We start from the raw sequence: 22,526 nt of genomic DNA on the forward strand, positions 1-22,526 counted from the left end.
CCATTAGAGAGCTGGAACTCAGAAATATCTATAATAATAAAAGTATAATATGGAAATCGACCGAATGGCTGAACAGCAGAAGGACCGTCCAGGCGACCTTCTGGACGACCTTCCAGACGAACCCAGAACTGCAAGGGCTGAGGCAGCTGGAGCTGCAAAGGCCTACTCTTGCATGAGTTTCGTGCATTGGGCCTCTAGTATTTAATAAAATAAATTAAAGCACTTCATAAGCTGTAGAGTGCTGTAACAACAAACCCCCTAAACAATCCTAAACAATAAACAGTTAAAATCTTCTCCCTCCTAGTTCTGAGATCCTTCTGTTGGAACAGAGCAAGGAATGCAGAGCATTTTGTGCTCTGCTTTACAACCAGTAAAAGCTTTTCCCATCATCCTGAAAGCTTAAATAGAGAACAAGTATCTGGCTGGACTCCCTTCTAGCCCAGGATATTTAATTTTTTCAGCTACCATTTGAGAATCCTAATGGAATTCTACCACAAATAATCTCAATGAAGCATTTCTAAGCAACAAAATTAAAAATGGTCACTTAAGTTTAGATGATTAAAGTCAAGATTTGTTCTTTGGTTCCAGAATGTAGTTGGGTATACAGTTTGTTCAAGTGATTAAAACTGAGAATGATATTAATAGTAGCCTTTAGTGCAATTGCATAAACTTATTTTAAAGGATACAAATACCTCTTGTTCATGAGTCTTATTTGACCCGAACAAAGGTGATCCATGATGTGGTATTAATTCCTATGGGAAGAATCAATACTTTTAATACATATAAAAACATTAAAAATGTGCAAGTGGCAATGTTTTATATAACTATGGCTAAAGAAGAAACAAACAATTATTATAACAATTTTGAAGAGATATTAGTTGATGATAGTGACCATTATTCCTACAAATGTATTTTTTGTTAAAACTACATAACACATACTATGCTTCAGAATGTACAATTTAAAAATAGTAACAGTTTCAGACTCCTGGATATCCATTTCTCTATATCTGGCAATTTTAATTTCATACAATTAAAGTGTATTTTCTACATCAACTATGGGGCATTGTATTTGAGATTAGAGTATGGCTAACCAATAATCTACACTAATAAAAGAGAAACATGGTAATAATTATTCCTACAAAATATATATTTTTTGTTAAAACTACATAACACATAATATGCTTCAGAATGTTCAATTTAAAAATAGTAACAGTTTCAGACTTCTGGATATCCATTTCTCTCTATCTGGCAATTTTAATTTCATACAATTAAAGTATATTTTCTACATCAACTATGGGGAATTGTATTTGAGATTTGAGTATGGCTAACCAATAATAATAATAATAATAATAATAATAATGTCCCAAAGTAGTGCAAACTTGTATTCTTTAAAAATTTTTAGAAAAAAATAAAAAATATTTTTCATTTTCCTGATTTAAAGACTGAAATTAAAAAGAAGTAAAGAAGTTTTATTGATGTATTCATGTCCATTAGAGAGCTGGAACTCAGAAATATCTATAATAATAAAAGTATAATATGGAAATCGACCGAATGGCTGAACAGCAGAAGGACCGTCCAGGCGACCTTCTGGACGACCTTCCAGACGAACCCAGAACTGCAAGGGCTGAGGCAGCTGGAGCTGCAAAGGCCTACTCTTGCATGAGTTTCGTGCATTGGGCCTCTAGTATTTAATAAAATAAATTAAAGCACTTCATAAGCTGTAGAGTGCTGTAACAACAAACCCCCTAAACAATCCTAAACAATAAACAGTTAAAATCTTCTCCCTCCTAGTTCTGAGATCCTTCTGTTGGAACAGAGCAAGGAATGCAGAGCATTTTGTGCTCTGCTTTACAACCAGTAAAAGCTTTTCCCATCATCCTGAAAGCTTAAATAGAGAACAAGTATCTGGCTGGACTCCCTTCTAGCCCAGGATATTTAATTTTTTCAGCTACCATTTGAGAATCCTAATGGAATTCTACCACAAATAATCTCAATGAAGCATTTCTAAGCAACAAAATTAAAAATGGTCACTTAAGTTTAGATGATTAAAGTCAAGATTTGTTCTTTGGTTCCAGAATGTAGTTGGGTATACAGTTTGTTCAAGTGATTAAAAATGAGAATGATATTAATAGTAGCCTTTAGTGCAATTGCATAAACTTATTTTAAAGGATACAAATACCTCTTGTTCATGAGTATTATTTGACCCGAACAAAGGTGATCCATGATGTGGTATTAATTCCTATGGGAAGAATCAATACTTTTAATACATATAAAAACATTAAAAATGTGCAAGTGGCTCTTTGGGAGAAGTTAGCATAAACATTTTTATTGCCGATTGCTACTGTGTCCTCGTGCTTGGAGTATTAAACAGAATGCTCTCTTACTGGGGAGAAATTAAACTGATAATAAAGATAAAAGGCTTTAATATAAACAGTGTCCAGTATAAAAATAGGTTATTTAAGTTGGTTTTCTGCAACTTGGAGAGTGTTTTATTGAACACGTGCAATAGGAAACAAAGATAGGAAAGAAAAGATTTCTGTGCATCTTGAATCCTGACACTGAGGGATATTTATTTATTTAAGAAGACACAGTTGAGCAGTTTTTTGAGGAATGGGGAAAATTTTTGATTTCTTAAAGGGCTTACAATATTCTCTATGGTTTATCTTTTCCTTGATTCGGGTTACTAGTAATGTTAGTATTGTTTTGTCAGTCATGTTGTTCTTGATTCTCATGTAAAAATTGGAGAGATAGAGAGATTGATGATGAAAAATTGGTGATGAGGTTGATGGTTAAGAAGAGAAGAGACATTCATGAGCCCAGCGGGTAACACATAGAATGCCAGAGGAAAAACAAAGGGATTTACAAGGAGCTGTATCTCTGGGTGACACAAACATTTACTGTGTGGCAATTATCTAAATTATGAACAACATATATTCGACAAGCAGAAATAAGCATGTAAATAAAACGAAAGAAGTTATGCCTGAGAATAAATTCCTGAGAGAGAACTTAGGAGCATCTGGTCATCAATTCTTTTGACCAATCAGCAGGTGGGACCAAAGACCCAGAAGAATTAGTCAGTGTCAGGATGCAAAGAAGAGCATTTAGGGTGAAAAAGCACTGCGAGGAGGAGTGGAAGTCAGTAATTAGCATAGAATATTTATTATCCTAAAAGAGGTTGAGTTTTCTTGCTCACAGATAAAGTTGATGGGCCAGCTTTTATTACCTTTTATTGGTTCAACTTATCTTTGGTCATGTTTTAAAACATTGGGATCATGAAAATGGAAATTGATATTAGTCTATTATGAAGGAATAATAAAAGATACATAATACTTTACCTTGTCATTAAGATTTCAAAGTCTTAAAGAAAATAAAAAGATAAAAAAAACAAAAAAAAAAAATAAGAAAAAAAAAAAAAAAAAAAACACTTTACCTTGTCATTAAGATTTCAAAGTCTTGAAGCAGATAAAAATGTGGTAGCATCATCACCTTTCATATTTGATATAGTTTTTGGCATTGACAGCTCATGTCTGAAAAAAATGGCCAATTACCGCAGTCTTTGTGCAAAAAAATTCATGTACAGCTACTTGTAATTAAAAACAAACTGAAAGCAAGCTGTTCAAAGTATAACTAATGTATTTTTAAGTCACATTGTAAAACACTTTTGGATGCACTAACATGGTACTTGAATATATGTAAAGAATTTTGGACTTTATTAATAAAAATGATTATGTGCTTTTTAATATTTAAAAGTAGTATAGTAAGTTAATGCCAACTCTCTTTTAGACTATTCCTCAATGTTACTATTTTTTACATTAAGCACCATGATTTGTCCAAAAATAGTTTTCTTCAGAAGTGATCTGCTCAAATATGTGTTAACATTACCATATAAATGATGAGTAGATATATTTACTATCATTAAATGGAAATCCTACTATATTGCACACACCACTTCTCTTTCAATCTTATATATTTTAAATGTATTCTTTAACATAATTATATAACGACAAATTTAATCTTAATATGTCAGAAAGTATTATCATCTTGCATGCAGTACTCCAAGGTTAATAATGTCTGGGAATATAAAGTGTTTTTGACTGTGAGATTAGTCTTCTTGTTTGAAAAAGGCTTTAAATTTCATTTCAAAAAAGATTTCACGCCCCATGAAATTTAAACTATGACATTTAGAAAACATTCATTTCATTATAATGCACTGAAAAATTATAGTGCAAATGCTTCTTGTTCCTATCCATCAAAACTGTTGTTAGAAATGTAAAGGGCATATTTTCTTAGGTAAAATTATGCGATATGCTAAAAAAAAAGAAAAAAAGAATGCCTCCTACTGTTCATTCTAAAGTCAGGTAATTACTGCTTCCATTATGTTACAGAATGCTTTGAAATTAGGTCCTACAGTTGTTTTCAGTAGAGTTTATGCTTAGATAACCTTTTTCTCATTAAGTTTTCCATTTCTCCAAAAGTTTATAAAGGACTTCATATGCTTTAAAAATAGTTTTGAGGAAATCTTTTTATGTACTCTTAATATTACTTCTATGTCACAAATGAGTACTGCGATCACAAGACAGAAAAATGTGGCCCTTTTAAATACTAATGTGAAGATTTCATTTGTCATCACACAACATTTTTAGATGTACTTGCTGGAGCTTAACTTTTATTTGAATGTCTTCCTTTATGTGTATTTTTTTCTTTTCCAAACAAGAGTTTTGAATATTTAAAAAATCTAAGAAATTCATATAGATTCCTACAAAATTTAGAATCACAGTATTTATTATTATTTGATAATACATTTACTAGTGAGTTTTAGATCATATCCACCATGACCTAAAATTATACCTGAACATCCATTTTGATTTTTAAGAAATTTGAAATTGACCTAATTGCTCAGTATATTTAAGAAGTTCCTAAGTGATACAACTCATACTATAAGAGCAGTAATGGAAACCAGCAGATGCTCAATAAGCATTACTTTAATGGGCAAATGAGTGATCCTATATAATAAAGAGATAATATGCAAATTGATCATTATGCCACCACAAGATGGCAGCGCCCCCAGTGGGGGCGGGGCCAGCTGCTCCGCATGCCTGCTGCCGGAGGCCCCTCAGCCCCGCTGGGGGCCTCGGGTCCTCCTGAACCCCCCACTGACTGACAGCTCGCCCAGGCTCCTCTAACGAGCTGCCCATCCCTCTCCTGCTCCTTCCCCTGAAGCTGAAGTTTGACTGTGGTGTCCAACAAATTGGAAGTTATAACTCATGTCATTGAGAGTATCCTCCATTCCTCAGCTGGAGCTGGCTGCTCTGTGCGCCTGCTGCTGGAGTCCCCTCAGCCCAACCGGGGGCCTCGGGTCCTCCAGCACCACCCACTGACTAAGGCTCAGGCAAGCCACGGATGGCAGCGGCTGCAGGGCTGGCCCGAGGGGCAGGCAGGCCTAGTATGGCGGCTGCCCAGCTGCTCAGGGCCAGCCGAGGCTTGCGTTGCCGGCAGTGGCAGCAGCGGAGGTGTGATGGGGGAGTCGCCTTCCTCTGATCACCGGATCACCTCCCACCCCTGAGGGCTCCTGGACTGTAAGAGGGGGCAGGCCGGGCTGGGGAACCCCCGCCTCTAGTGCATGAATTTTCATGCACCGGGCCTCTAGTGTTAATATAAGTCTGAAATGACATGTTGTGCCTATTTTAGTGTAAAATAATAATGACTAAAACATGTTCTAACAAAGATGTGTGCCTATGTTTTATTTCTTTAAAAATGTCATTATCTTAAATAAGGACAGATCATTTTAAAAAAACAAACAAAAAATGAAACAAAACATAAAGTATATACCTTCTTTTCTATCTAAATTGAGAAACTCCTCAGGTGAGAAGAATAAAAGATCAAAATGTCATCTTTATTACTGTTGAAGACAATTGGTTTGTGGTCAGAGGTGTTTTCTAATCTTTGACCATACTGACTAATAGGTTTCCAGGAGGTGTTGAACATCAGTAAGATGCCACACTCAATACCTATGAGCCTATAAAAAAAATATGTTGCTTTGGTGCTCAACAGTTCAGGTGTGAAAATAAATCCCTTAGACTTTAACACAATTAGATGGTTCCTTATGCTGTTCTGCAGACCAAATTTATATCAGCTGGCTAGTTCTAAAACTCTGGAGGGGAGGAGCCACAGAGTTATTTTGTAAAAGACCCAGACATGTAGTTTTCCTAAGCTTCTGTTGAAGCAAATGGGAATCTTATCTGAAAATGTCACTTTTGTTCTGGGTATCAAAGATTTTCCACAAATAACTCTCCTAAAGCACATGAAGCAGAACTAGTCAAAAATAAAAATACACACATAAAGAAAGCAAAGGGAGAGAGTTGGCAGAAAAAAATAGAAAGCTGAAATAGACTCCTAAAACACTTAATATATTAGAAATATCAGCCACTAATGAGAAAAAAATATTTTTTATGTTTAAAGAAATAGAAGACAAACTTGTATATAGCTGAAGAGAACATAAAACTATAAAAATTGATGGAGCAGATTTGAAAAAGTTATTTCTAACTTCTAGAAATAAAAATTATAATAACAAATATTGAAAACTCAATGCATGGGTTAAACACTAATTATACACAGCTGAAAGAAAATTAGGTAGAAAAAACTGAGAAAAAATTACCCAGAGCACACTTCATAGAGACAGATGGTTTGGAAGGTTGTGATGGATCATGAAGGTACAAGTTCCAGAAAGAAATGAAAAACAATAAAGGTAGATTGATGACTATGTTTGATCCTTCCACATTTTCTCTCCACTAGTTTGAAAGTAATGTACTTTATTTCTTTTACAAGTTTACTTATAAATTACCACATGCATCTTTAATTCTCCTAATATCAATCAACAAAATTTTTCCCTTCTTGGATAATACACGGACTTTACACTTATTATCATCCAATTTGTGTATTAATATTGTCATATATTTTAAAAATATATTTTATTGATTTTTTTACAGAGAGGAAGGGAGAGGCATAGAGAGTCAGAAACATCAATGATGAGAGAGAAACATCGATCAGCTGCCTCCTGCACGCCCCCGACTGGGGATGTGCCCGCAACCAAGGTACATGCCCTTGACCGTAATCGAACCTGGGACTCTTCAGTCCGCAGGCTGACGCTCTATCCACTAAGCCAAACCGGTTAGGGCTATTGTCATATGTTCTAATGCTTATTTTAATTCATTATGACATTATTATTGATCTTCCAAAAGAAGAAGAAAAAGCATTGAAAAAGAAACATTTAAGAAGCTGGGCAATTAACTCAAAATAAGATGGTGGACTTAAATATAAATAGATGAGTATTTACATTATATGTAAATTGTCTGGCTGACCCAATTTAGACCCCCCAAAATAGTTAAGTAAAATCATCTGAATGAAAAAAATTATGAAAGACACATCAAAACTGTAAGGTTATATAAGAAGTTAAAAGCAAAGGGTGAAAAAGGGCAACATCAAAATAAAATATAAAACAAAGCTGGCATATCTATTTGAATATCAGGCAAAATAGAATTTAAGTTCCATAGCATTACTAGAGATAAAAATGGTCATTTTTAGTATCAATAGTTGCAATTTCCTAGAAACATAAAATGATTTTTAAATTGCAGATATCTAAAAATGTCTCAAAATACACAAAGAAAACAGAAATGAAAAGAATACTGACAAATCCACAATCATAGCAGTAGAATTTAACAAGTATCTTTCAGTAATTGATAGAAAGCAAACAAAATCAGTAAAGAATATAGAAGATTTATAGGTTGTGATTAACAAATTTTTCTTAGAGGGTACGAGTAAATATCACATCACATAACTATAGAATACACCTCCTTTCTTTTCAAACATACATAGAACATTTACAAAAGTTGACCATACAAAATTTAACCATAATGTAATTTTCCACACATTTCAAAGGATTGCTACCATGATAACCTAGAATTCAATTAGCAATCATGATGATATTAAGTAGAATATTTTCATATCTTTGGAAATTAAGACATTAACTAAAATAATTTATGTGTTAAGAAACAAATCATCACAGGTACAGAAAATTATAAAAATTAAGAAAATGAAAAGGAAAATACTACTATATCTTAAATTGGTAGAAAATAGCTAAAATATTAATTATGTAGAAAAAGTTGAAAATTAAAGAGCTAAATTTTAATCTCATAAATTATAATAAGAAATCTAAACAAATGCAAATAAAATAGCAACATAATAATGTAGATAAGAGCAGAGATTAGTGTTACAGAAAAAAAAAATTAAGAAGTTTGAATAAAGCCAAAAAGTTGTTCTTTAAAAAGGCAATAAAATAGACAAATTTTAATGGTATTAATCAATGAAGTATATGGCACAAATAAGTAATGTCAGAATGAAAAAGAAGGCCTAATTACCAATGTTATGTAGATTTTAAAAAGATAATGTGAAGAATTTATGAACAACCTTTAGGCCAACACGTTTGATAACTTATATCAAATGGGCAAGGTCTTAGGAAAGATATAGCTTACCAAATCAAAGAAAAAGCCTGAATTAGTAGTCAAAAATCTTCCCACTCAGAAAATTACAGGCTCTAAGATCGTTGATATGCTATTATTGTTATAAAACAATATAATAATGGAAAAACATAATAAATTTGTTAAACTGCAAATTAAGACATTTAAAAGGCCTTTTCCATACTTACAGATGGTGTGATCAGATTGCTGTGAAGTTCAAGGGCCTTGGGCTGAAACGAAGCAGATGCTTATTGTTGTTCTCATGACCATCTCGCCCAAGCATGAACATCTCCATTCTCTGCATCTTAATCCTCAATCGTTCTTCTTTGTCACAGAATTAAAGAACTGCATGTCAGGCCATACACATATTGCCACTTTTGCCTTTCTTTGAACCTTTCTGAGATACAAGGATAAAAAAACAACAAAAAACATACTAATGTGTCATACTTAGCATTCAAGCCTGGCTCTGTGTGGACGTTTGGACTACAAAAGGAATAAAATCAGCAGATTAAAAGGAACATTAGGTCTTTCTAATCTTTGAATTTTAAAACCTCTGTGAATAATCATGATGAATCAATTTTATTTTTAGTGTGTCTGCTTCCAACAAGTTTGATCATATAAAGAAAAGGCTATAGGAGTTCTTTAGAACTTAAAAGTAAGTATATTGAACACCTTTCCATGGGACCTACTTTGAAGAATCACAGAAATTCCCAAATGTACCCATAAACTTTCAGATTTCTTTTTTCCTTACCTTGAACTTGAATGTAATTTCAGCATTTTATTGAACTTGAATGTATTTAAGCATTTACTGCTTGATTCTGTTTCACAATCCTAATATATAAAAACCCTGGGTCCCTCACATCCACAACGACCTGAGATTCGACCCAGGCTGTGCCTGCAGCAGGCTCTGGTGCATGAGGACTTGTGGCAGCAGAGACAGGGACTGGGGAGGCAGGGCCCGCACTCACACTCACTCACAACCACACACACGCACAGACACACATAGTGCCCACCAGCTCACAGCCTTTTCACCCTTTCTTTTCCTTCCTCCCAGCTCGCTCTCAGAGCCTTTCTCAGAATGAGGAAACAAAACAGACAGGGCCTGAAGAGGCCTGCATGGAAGGGAGGGCCGGCAGAGGGTAGAGCGGCCCCCACTAGCCCCTCTCCCTCTCAGCTGGGAAAGAGAAGAGGAGGCCTGGAGAACTGCAGAGAAAAACAAAGAGAGACACAGACTAGGCGAGATCAGGCTGGCAGGGGACGGCTTTGGGGGCAACCAGGCCAGCAGGGGAGGGCAGTTGGGGGTGAGATCAGGATGGCAGGGGAGGGCAGTTAGGGGTGATCAGACAGGCAGAGGCAGTTGGGGGAGAGATCAGGACAGCAGGGGAGAGCAGTTGGGGGCAAGTTTAGGCTGGCAGAGGAGAGCAGTTAGGGGTGATCAGGCAGGCAGGCAGAGGCAGTTAGGGGCGATTCAGGCAGGCAGGAAGAGGGGTTAGGGGAAATCAGGCAGGCAGGCAGAGGCAATTATGGATGATCAGGCAGGCAGACAGGTGATCGGTTAGGAGCCAGCAGTCCCAGATTGCAAGAGGGATGATCGGGCCTAAACTGGCAGTTGGACATCCCCCAAGGGGTCCTCGATTGGAGTTGGTTCAGGCTGGGCTGAGGGAACCCCCCCATTCCCATGCATGAGTTTTGTGCACGGGGTCACTAGTGATTTAATAATAATACTAAGTAGTCATGATTAAAATAATAATTATCATACTAGTGGCTAACATTTACTGAGATGCTTATAGTCCAGCACTGTCTTAAACACTTTAATAATAGCTAACATTTACTGGTATGTTTCAAACATTTTACATGGATCATAGAAATTTAGTAACTTGCCCGTGAAGCTGTTAAATGGCCAAGATGGGATTCAAACCCAAAGAAACTGAGTCTAGGGTGGTAGTTCTCAACTCTAATGCACATCAGAATAACCTGTAGGGCTTGTTAAATACAAATTGTTAGTCCCAACCTTAGTAAGTCTGGAGTGGGGTCTGAGGATTTGCATTTCTTACAAGTTCCCACTGAATCTGATGCTGTGCTCCAGAGACCACATTTAGGACCTGTATTTTGAGGTGCTATGCTCTATTGCCAGCATCTCTTTGAACCCTGCGATGACTCTGAGATTTCAGTACTCAACTGCAAATAGCTAGTAAATACATACTAAGGTCAGAATTAAACCCATGTCTATCTGCCTCTATCCAATTTCTGTTGTAATAAGAGTGTGTATATGTGTATTTCATTTAAAAATAGTGTAATCGAGATTTAAAATTCTAATTCAGATCCCAAATTTGTGAGACCCATGATTCTCTGTGGAACTCTATCCAATGGCTTAAAAACATGGAACATTGTTTAAAATGCACTGCATAGCCCAAACTTTTGACCATTATCTCTATCATATGTAAACAATAACCGAGACCAATCTTTGTGTTCCTAGGAAAGCACTTAAAAAAAATCAATCAACAACTTTTGTCTTTACTTCTATAATAATGGTTATATATTTCTAATTATAATCTATAGCATTTTCTTGGTTATTGTTTATTTTGAATAGCCCTTTATTAAAATAAATTGTTTTTAGTTCAATGTTAATGATTAACAATAGTGGAAGAAATTTTTCTCTCCAAATTATAATATACTAGAGGCCCGGTGCATGAAATCCATGCACTTAGAGGTGTCCCTCAGCCCAGCCTGCACCCTCTCGCAGTCTGGGAGCTCTCGGGGGATGTCCGACTGACGGCTTAAGCCCACCCTTGGTGCTGCACTTGCCAGCTGTGAGTCTGGCTTCTGGCTGAGCAGTGCTCCCCCTGTGGGAGTGCACTGACCACCAGGGGGCAGCTCCTGCATTGAGTGTCTGCCCCCTGGTGGTCAGTGCATATCATAGAGACTGGTTGTTCCGCCGTTTGGTCGATTTGCATATTAGCCTTTTATTATATAAGATATTCTGTAGTTGAGTGACAATTCAGAACAGTTCATTAAACTAAAAGAATTCCCAAATTAATTTAGAAATTCACAGTGGAAAGAAAGACATCATGAAATTATAGAGTTTGAGGAGCTTGTGAATCTAAATTCCTCCAGGTTTCTTTCTCACTGAATACTTGAACCCCGTGTTCTATTTTTGGATATTGCGAAGGGACTAATTCATAAGGATCAAAGGCTCCCACATTGATCATTGCTGTTACCCACTCTTCAATTTTTTAAAGTACAACATTAATTTTAGATCAAAGCCTTCTTTTGGGTGGTCTTTCTGCTTAAGGGGTAGAGATGGTGAGGTAGGAGAATTTTTAAATTTATGAAATATCCCATTTGGACAAATGCAGCTCATAGTTGCAGTTTATCTTGGTATTTGAAGATGTCAGGAAATAACTTTGACATTAATAGCAGATAGCTTGCTTAAATGCATTCATTCATATTCTCAGGAACTTCCTTTGTAAGTCTAGCAAAAAGGTCAGCTATCTTACTTTTGCTATTTAGTCAGAGAATGCTATAGGCACTAAGCTCTGGGTTAGCATTGGGCTAGAGCAGTGTGCTTGCCTGGCTTCCTCCAGATTCGCTTCTTTTAGAAGCATCTTTTAAATTGGGCTTATTTCAGGGAGAAGCAAACATTACACTGTACTATTAATATTTGAGTGCTTTTTAAAATATTTATTATACTATATTTTTTTATGTGTAATTTTAAAAGGGTTTTGGTTTTCTTAACTGATCCAGTAGACCTACAGGCTCAATTTAAAATCATGTAATTTAAAAATAAAAAATATTATAATTCATCTCAACAGTGCTTAATTCTAGGTAAATCCACTTTATTTATGGAGAATGGTAAGTGCACTGGGCCCTCCTTGGTAAAGTGTTTATTAGAGCTCTATGGAAAAACATAGTTCTTTACTTTTTCGATTATCAACATGCAACATGAAGGTGTCCTGTGCCATTTCTGGCATCATCATTAATAAGGTCCTGAGGCTTTAGTCTCACAGCAGAAAGAAAATGCTTTATTCTTCCCTGAATTTTCTAAAAAAGATGACAAGTATGGCAGAAATACACACTCTTAGGCTTTGAGAATTGTCAGTCTAACTTTCCTTGATTTTTCTCCCAGTAAATTATTTCCTAAGTTGTTAGAAAACTATCCCAATGTCCCTATCACCATAAATGCTTTGAGTGTGATAATCCTGAATGCTACCTTGCTTTTAGTGACCACATAGGGTATTCTAAAGATTTCCTTCCTCAAATTTGAGCTCATGCATTATTTTAAAGAACTTTTAACTGCAACTCTAATTTAATGAATAAAGCTGGTGGTCATTTTCTATAATGTAAAAATTTTCTTTTATCTCAATATTGCAATTTTTTATTTTCTAAATACTTTGGGTTTAATTCCATGACCATATCCCCTTTCAGCTTGTTAAAAAATATATATTTTTATTGATTTCAGAGAGGAAGGGAGAGGGAGAGAGAGAGAGATAGAAGCATCAATGATGAGAGAGAATCACTGATTGGCTACCTCCTATACACCCCTCACTGGGGATTGAGCCCACAACCCAGGCATGTGCCTTTGATGAGAATTGACCTGGGACCCTTCAGTCCTCAGGCTGACGCTCTATCCACTGAGCCAAACCAGCTAGGGCCCTTTCAGTTTTTATTTGGTCAAGCTATAGGCATTTACTCTTTTCAATCTTTTTTCATATATCAAACTTTCTAGTTCTATTGGCCATTTTATTAGTCATTCTTGATTTCTCATATAAAATGCCAATTATAAAACTATATAACCTCAATGAATTTCTGAAGCATATATGTGTCTGACAAGATTATATTTCTGTGCATTTTATGAAAAAAAAATTCTCATGTGACTCTTCTACTTATCTTCATACATCAACCTGACATGGTAAATGTGGAATAATGTGCCTGGATTACCAAACCTACATGAACCTCAGGGAGTCATGGGGTTATTTGGATAATGTCTATCTTCTCACAAAACTGTGAACTCAAAGGCAGGAACTATATTTATTTTCCTGTTTTCACAGTAATACATATATTGAAATGGGAATAGATGATTAAATTTTGAGTTGAAAACTCTAATTTATAGTGTTATGACTTTAAGTAAAAAAAAAAATCAACATTTCTAAAACTGGGATTTTGGGATTATTTTACCTGCTAGCTAAAAGAAGTGCTAGAGTCCAAATAATTAAATATCCTGCCCCAATCCCTGATATTAAAATATTGTGTTATATGTAGGAAAAAAATAGTCTTTAGGCTAAAAAAGATTTAAATGTTGACTAGAATGTGAAATTTTTGAAATTTTATCAGATTGTATTAGTCAGCTAAGATAGCCATTACAGAATACCATGCCCTGGGTAGCTTAAACAACAGAAATTTACTTTCCTACACTCTGTAGACTATAAGTCCAAAATTAAGTTGGTAGTAAATTTGGTTTCCAGTGAGAGCTACTCCCTGGCTTTTGGATAGCAGCCTTATGGCTGTGCCCTCACATGGCCTTTCCTCTCTGGGTGTGTAGAGAAGCAGAGAGATCTCTCCTGTCTTTTCCTCTTCTTATAAGGACACCAGCCCTACTGGATTAGGATCCCACCCTTGTCACCTCATTTAACATAAATTACCACCCCAACATCCCCATCCCCAAATATAGTCCCATTGGAGGTTAGAGTTTCAACACATGGACTTTAGAGGGATAAAATTCTGTTCACAACACAGATTTATTTTCCACTTCAACTAATGCTCATTGCTTTACAGTGCTCCATTCATTGATGCTGAAACAAGCATGCGTGGGATAGGAATGGGGGAGGAGGGCTGTAGTAATACAACAAAGAGTAATGAAGGCAGTGCTTAGATTAGTTTAGGGTAGCCTTTTATTTTTATTTTTTTATATATTTTTTGATTTTTTACAGAGAGGAAGGGAGAAGGATAGAGAGTTAGAAACATTGATGAGAGAGAAACATCGATCAGCTGCCTCCTGCACGCCCCCGACTGGGGATGTGCCCGCAACCAAGGTACATGCCCTTGACCGGAATCGAACCTGGGATCCTTCAGTCCACAGGCCAACGCTCTATCCACTGAACCAAACCGGTTAGGCTTAGGGTAGCCTTTTAAAATCACTATGTTCTGAGGTGTTTTCTGAAAACAACAATTCGTTCTGTGATTCTCCAGACACCAACTGGTGTCCAACAATTCAATTCAATACAATTTTGGCAATAACTACTGTTAAAGAATAAAATTCAACCAAGTTGTCAGCATAAGAAACATCCAAACCTATAGAAAAAATTTGTAAGTTTATTTGAGCTAAACTGATGACAATTGCAGGAAGCAAAATCTCAACAAATTGAGAAAAGGCTCCAGAAAATAGCAGTTTTGCAGCTTATTTTATACATTAGAACCAAAGGAGGAGAGATAAGGATGGTTACATGAAATCCATTGGTGGGAGATTAAGGGGCAGGAGAAAGCTAAGTGGGGAAATCTCTGGGATCAGATAAAAAGTAAAACACAGAGACAAGATAATTAACATTTAGCGATCATACAAATGGTATGTGGGGAATAAAATAACATGAGGGGTTCTGTGGTCTTGTGCTCTGGTCTGGAAAAAAGGGGATTTCTCTGACATTCCAATATGTTATGTGTTAACTTAGATGCTTACTTCAGGTAAAGATTGACCTTTGTCAAGGAAGCTACAGGCGTAGGACATGACTACCCATCATGACTGGCTTTTAATTAGAAATTTTTATGTTCAGACCATTCTATGTGGTTACTTTTGGTCTCTGAATTTGTAAGGCCTACCATGCAGGCCTCTGAGCTTGTCAGTTTTAGTGTGTGGCCCCCTTTTTGCCCACAAAGTAAATGTGAAGATCTGATTAACTTTATTAAGTGATTCATGAATCTGGCAGCATCCCATCTAGCAAGAAGAGTATTCTGATGAGTTGCACCAAATGGAATATTTTTATAGGCAGAAAGAGGGCAGAAACTAAAAAGTCAAAAGAGTGGATTTCCCCTTTGGGGAAATCAGGGATCTTACTAGTGTTGTTCAGGAAATTCCTGAGTGATTGGTTTAAAATTCCACTCCTGGGAGAGGCTGAAACTGCAATTAGGTTAGTTATTAAGTTGTGGTTGGGTGAGGTGGCTTAGCAAAAGTGACTCCATTTTTGCCTGTTGTTTCATCTTTTTTTCTTTTTTTTCCCCCCTTTAATACTACACAGAGTTAGCAGGTAAACAGTGTCCCTGTGAGAATGTCCAAACCTGTAAAGAATTTTTCTGAGTTTATTTGAGCCAAAACTGATGACAATTGCCAGGAAACAGGATCTCAAAAGCTCTGAAAAATGTCAGTTTTTCAGTTTCCTTTATAGATTTGAAATTGAAGGATAGTAAGGAAGGTTACATGAAGGTGGGAGAAAGCAAAATTGGGATTGGATTACATGCTAGTGGACAATATTATATGCTTTCTTGAGAGTGGTTACACATTTCAAAGGTATGTTAATCTAGATGCACTAAAACAATGGACAGGGCTTGCGTAAGGCAAAGATAAACCTTTTACTAAAAAATTATATACCTGGGGCATGACTCATAAACTCCTGCCCAAATGGGAGTTAAAGATCAGATCAACAACAAGGTTATTTTCTGTAGAATCCGTTGTTTTTTGTTGTTGTTGTTGTCTATATAGGCTCAGTCCCACAAGACTTCATAGACTTCAGATGCCTGTAACAAATTCTGGGCCACCTTATGACACCTGGCTATAAATTGGGGGTTTCCTAAACACTCTTCTTTAGATTTGTCTACTTAGAAAAGTCCAAACCTGGAGAGAATTTTTTTAAGAGTTTACTTGAGCCAAGCTGATGACATATGCCAGGGCACAAAACTCAAATTCTCCCCAGAATAACAGTTTTACAGCTTCTATTATGCATTTGAAATTAAGGAGGGAATGCAAAGAATATTACGTGGAAGTGAGAGAATGAAAGGTGGGGATTGAATTATAGGCTAGTTAACAAGATAATGTGTTCTCTTTGAGGAATATTACTTCTGGTATTTCAAAGGTGTGTTAACCTACGTGCATAAGAACAATGGACAAGGCTGGAGTGTACCTACCCACCATGACTCACCAAGTTAGGAATTTATGATCATATTACCCTGTGAGTTTTCTTTCCATAGGACGCCTTTTTTTCATTAACAGTTTCAACAATTTGATAGAATGGCTCACAAAACTCAGGAACACACTTTATTTACATTTACTCGTTTGTTATAAAGAAAACAATGCAGGAACAACCAAATTGGAGAGATGAGTAGTTCAAGTTATAGGGAGCTAAGGTGGGAGAGAGAGAGAAAGGGTGAGGAAAGAGTTTATTCCATATAAAGAGCCTTGCGGAATCATGTCCTGAGGACTTTTAGGGGAGCATCTCAATAGAATATTCATCAGCTTTCCAGGTGTGCCCTCTGGTGGTCTCTCCACCGATTGGGCTGTGCTAGGGGATTATTAGTCAATCTGGTTGGTCTTGAAGTCAGCTATGGGGTCACTTTGGCTATTTTTGCTGCTTTTCTGCAAACACAGCTGAAACACGGTTATCCTCCAGGGATTGATATTTAAGAAGTGGTCCTGCAAGGGCTTATAGTTTTGCCCTTGCTAGGCACCTGGGGCTTTTCACCCTAGTTTTCCTCTATACCTGGCCCATTGTTCCTACTCTGCTCATGCCTGTCTAACTGCCTACTGAATTCTGAGTGAGGTTTTCACAATAGTTAATAATGGAAGAAAAATCCATGGCACCCTGGGTAGACAATTATTTCTTTTCTGATATCTAGAATCAACCCCTCTTATCACATACCTAGTATTTCTTCTTTTAAAAAATTTTTATTCATTGATTTTAGAGAGAAAGAGGAAGGGGAAGAGAGAGAGAGAGAGAGAGAGAGAGAGATCTTTGTTGTTCCACTTATTCATGAATTCATTGTTTGATTGTTTAAGTGCCCTGACTGGGGATCAAACTCGCAACCTTGGTTTATTGGGCCAATGCTCTAACCTAACCAACTGAACTACCTGGCCAGGGCCACATAGTATTTCTATATATGTATATTATCCATACCTTGGATATATAGTTTTAAGATTCTTGAAATTTAAAAGTCCATGAACGTTAAGTACCATTGCTCTAAAAAATTGTGTAGAAAATTTGTAGAGTCCCCCAGGGGACTACACCACAAATTATTAAATGTCTGAAAAAGTTCAGAAATAAGTTATGAAAACATTAAAAATTGTGCTCTCTTGGTTTAAAAAAAAATGACCCTCTCTCTCAAATACCAGAAAGGGATTTTATACTTTAATCCTTTTATCAAGTGTTCTCCATATTATTTTAAATGCTAGTATCAATTGGTAATTCCCGTTTAATGCTTTAACTTAGAATAGTTAAATTTCAGATTTTAAAATGTATCTGTAGGGATAGGAAATGGCAATCTTTATTGAACCTTTTAAAATGAGGCATAGTAACCACATTAGCTTTGGATTCATATAGTAGACTACTTTTTTGGTAAAATCACTCATAATAAGATCATTATGGTAACTAAAATTGTTATGAATTCTGAGAGGTAATTTTCATATTGAGAATTCTTTGATACGATAGTCTGATGGTGACATTTCAAGGTACTTTGCACATTACCAGGTATTTTCTGCATGGTCCTTTCCCCTCTAGGCTTGTGGTAAGCATGGGATAGAGCCAATGTGTTTCCCTTTATAGGGCAAATCAGGAGTGGATATTTGTTAGAACATTTTTTCTGTCATCCCAATTTAGCTGAGTGTGCCAACCAAGCTGATTACATAGCAATTTAGTTTTTTGGCAGATTTTTCTGCCATTTGAGTAAGGGTAAAGGTAATGTTCTCTGTAAAAAAGACACACCCAACCCTGTTTAATATATCTGAAGAGCAGTAAGGCAATGTCATGGCAGTTTAGATGCTGAAGCATGGAGATGAAATCTTGGTAAGGGCAGGTTCACTGCAAATAGTAATTATCATCAGTGTGGCCAACTACAGCTATGGTTTAATTTCTTTTCTCTCAGATGTCATCCCAAAGCCCTAAACTATCCTATAATAAGGGAAAAAATGACCCATGTCGTAGATCTTTATGTGTTATTGGGTTTTTACTGTCAAATATGAGTGAATACTGAAAACACTCAGTAATATGATGGTAATTACAGATAGGGATGTAAAATTAAATCTACCTACATTTTTATGTTAGTGATGACTAGAGGGAAGGGATTTTGCAGGAACATAATTTTTAGGAAAGTGGCTAAATAATTTAGCATAACATTCAACATTTTCTCTGTTTTAAGTAAAATGCCTACACTCAGACCACCAGGTATACCTTTTAATTTGTTGAATTCTCATTAAATGACCGAGGAAGCATATTTTAAACATTTTTTTTATGCTGGATCACAATAAAAACAAAGGTATTCAAGAAGCAGTGAATGTTTGTTCATGTCTTTGTGAACCAAAATAAAAGAGAAAAATGAGTGAATTTTCTTGGTAAATTTAATTGGCACATAATAACATTAATATCAGAAAAATATAATACTTATGGACCAGGTACTGGTCTAACCATTTTACATATATTAACTCATTTAATCCTTCCAATAACACTCTCAAGTTGTTAGTATAATTATCCCCATTTTACAGATGAGAAACTGAGGAAATGGGGGGTTAAGCTACCCAAGTCACAAAGCAGGAAAGGTTAATCTGGGATTCCATTTTATACAGCATACCATTAGAGGCCCTTACTTACATAGTATACTCCACTGTCACTAAAGTAATAATAAAACTAACTCTCATTCCTTCTCTACTCTAGGCACTGCTAGCACAATTAGTCCTCATGAAAACCATATGGGGTATTATCACTATCCATATTTCTCAGAGGAAGTCTCTGAAACACAGAGAGGTTAAGTGGCTTAACCATCACAGCTAATAAATAATGGAGCTATGATTCATACTCAGAAAATCTAATTGGAGAATCTGCTATTACCTATTCTGGTATTTATCTGTCTAATTTTTCAAGTAGGCAATTAATTTAGAAAAATCATAATCAAAATTTAGTGATTTGTTAAGGTAGCTCCTTTTTAAATTTTACATCATTTATGAGGCTTAAACCAATGAAAAACCCTTATGCTGTGCAAGGAGCAATGAAATTGGTGCATAGATCTATCAACTTTGCTATGGATTTTCTCGGTTGGTCTATTGGGTTGATTGACTTCACGGGATTATTGTATTAAAATTTATTTTCTTTTTATTTTTTAATGTAGGTATAGTCATAATCTGAATTAACCCATGATTAAAATCACTAAATTGATACATACCTTAGTACAGTGGTTATGAGCACCTGATCTCAGCCAAAATAGCTTGGGTTTGATTTTTCCACTGAATGGCTGTGTGATCTTGAGCAAGTTGCCGAACCACCTATGCCCCACTTTCCTCATCTATATAATAGTAACAACAGTAGCCCCAGTATCCTAGGGTTTTTGTGAGGACTAAGTGGTCTCTTCTATGTAAAACGATTAGAACAGTACCTTGAGAATTGTGTTATGATGTCTGAGAATACTAATTCTTCTGCTCTTCAGGATAATCTCATCTCAGGGCTGCGGTTTTTACCTGGACCACTCTTTCCCCCAGTTGAGTGCATGCCTTATTACTCATTTCCTTTAGGTTTTTAGTTAAATGCTATCTTTAGTGTAGGCCTTCGCTGGCCAAACTCTCTAAAATCGTAGTGCCTTCCCTAACCTCCACATACTTTTTATCCCCTTTCCTTCCTTTATTTTTTATTTATCTCCTTATATTTCTCACTAACATTTCTTTTGCTCCTTTGTGTTTTTTAGATGCTTTATGTTTTACTTACTTACTCCTGTTTAGAGTCTGTCTCTCTCACTAGAATATAAACTCCATGAGAACAGAGATTTCTTTCTGTTTTTCCCTGGGCTGTGTCCCTTACACCTAAAAGAGCATTGGTACAAAGTAGGTACTTAATATTTGTTCCCTGCCTGCATGAGTATTTCCTCTCAATGTAAGAAGGTATCACATGACAGATGTTATGTGATATCTTTGGTTTTGTATTAAAGATGACACAGACACTTGAGTTTTCATAGAGCTATAAAACCTGCTGCTAGCCTTGCTGAATGAGAAAAAGATGCTGCTTTCTCTAGGATGCAGCCCTGAGCTAGGGCACGTGACTTGGTTGGGAAGCAGAGCATAGATTTCAGGCTACCACCTTTGTACTGGGTAGAAGTGCAAACTCTTTTTTATTGAGAGGATCAATAATATGATGAATTAAAATATATTTTTTAAAAACTAAAAGTTGATGAGTAAATATCTATCATCATCTATCTATTGTCTACTTAAGTATTTAATCAATATATGCATATGAAATAGGATTCTAATTTTTTTCTTCATCTATTCTGATGAGGTTGACAATATTTATTTGACAGCAATATGTTTATGTAAACTGTTTTCAGTTACTTAAAATACAAAGAATAATTTCAACATAGATCACTGCAATTAAAATCAATTAACAATTTCTTGAAAGTTTACTTTTTTTTAAAAAAAATATATTTTATTGATTTTTCTACAGAGAGGAAGGGAGAGAGGCAGAGAGCCAGAAACATCGATGAGAGAGAAACATTGACCAGCCGCCTCCTGCACATCTCCCACCGGGGATGTGCCCGCAACCCAGGCACATGCCCTTGACTGGAATCGAACCCAGGACCCCTCAGTCCGCAGGCCAACACTCTATCCACTGAGCCAAACCGGTTTCGGCGAAAGTTTACTTTTAAATGCCAGAAAATTTTTGCTAGTGAGAATCAGAGCAGCCTTTTTAGTGTTTTAATTCAAAACTGTCTCATTATAACCTGGTTTTGGAAATTTTTAATTGAATCACCAAGAAAAAATTTGGACAACCTCTATAATAGGGTAAAGAATTTCTAGCTAGAAAATTTTAAAAGAAATATTTTCTGGTCTCAAATTGGAAACACTAGGTGGTCTGTGATTTCGTTTGCAATTTTGCATAGATTAGCATGCCTAAATTATATTAGTAATTAAGGATATCCCTATATGTTTGTATTAATATAAAGTTTTATTTTTATTTTTCCTCTTCAGACATTCACATTTAATTTCTATACCTAGATACTTTTTTCTCCATCATCAGTTTGTCTCAGAAAAAAATATTGTAAGTTGCAATGAAAGGAGAATGTATGAATTGCACTCGCATGTCAGAGTGGTCTCTAAGAGCTTTTTCTCCATTCTTGGCTAAAGTCCTATATGACATGTGAGAAGAGCTGATGACTACAATCCAGTATCTTAGATCATTTGGACAGGCTCAATCTTCCTAGGTATAGTCTACTCAATATTTCTCTGATTTGAAATTGTGATTTCTATCCAGTTATCTCATTCCTAGACTGTCTCCCTTCATTTACTTCAGTTGTACATTAGTCTGGCTTTAAAATCAGTTTCTTTTCTAAACTTTTTCTCTTGGATTAACCTGACTGTGCAATTTGCAGTTTAGGGGTCAGTCCAACTTGAGCTGAGACCTGTACTTAGAACTTCAGCACAGTCTGGGATTCAGATATACGGAGGAAGATTCACCTACTCTTACAGGGAATCAGAGAATGTTCAAGGAGAGAATACTCATCAAGCTGAGAGTGGAAGGATGAGTAAGTGTAAATAAGTAAGGATAAAGAAGGGCAAATTAGCATGAGTGGCTGAGGAACACCATGAACTTAGTTATTCAAGAGATAGGCGCTCATGGATTATGGTAGCAGGTGTCTTGAGGAGAGTGCTGAGAGACAGAGTGTACTAGGAAGTATCACAATGGCTTTTTAGACTTAATTTAAATTTTATGCTGTTGGCCATTATTACTTATCCTATATAATAAAAGGGTAATATGCAAACTGACCCTAACAGCAGAACGACTGGGTATGACTGGTCACTATGACACACACTGACCACCAGGGGGCAGATGCTCAATGCAGGAG

Source organism: Myotis brandtii, unplaced genomic scaffold (assembly GCF_000412655.1).
Source record: "Myotis brandtii unplaced genomic scaffold, ASM41265v1 scaffold71, whole genome shotgun sequence".
Taxonomy (NCBI): Eukaryota; Metazoa; Chordata; class Mammalia; order Chiroptera; family Vespertilionidae; genus Myotis; species Myotis brandtii.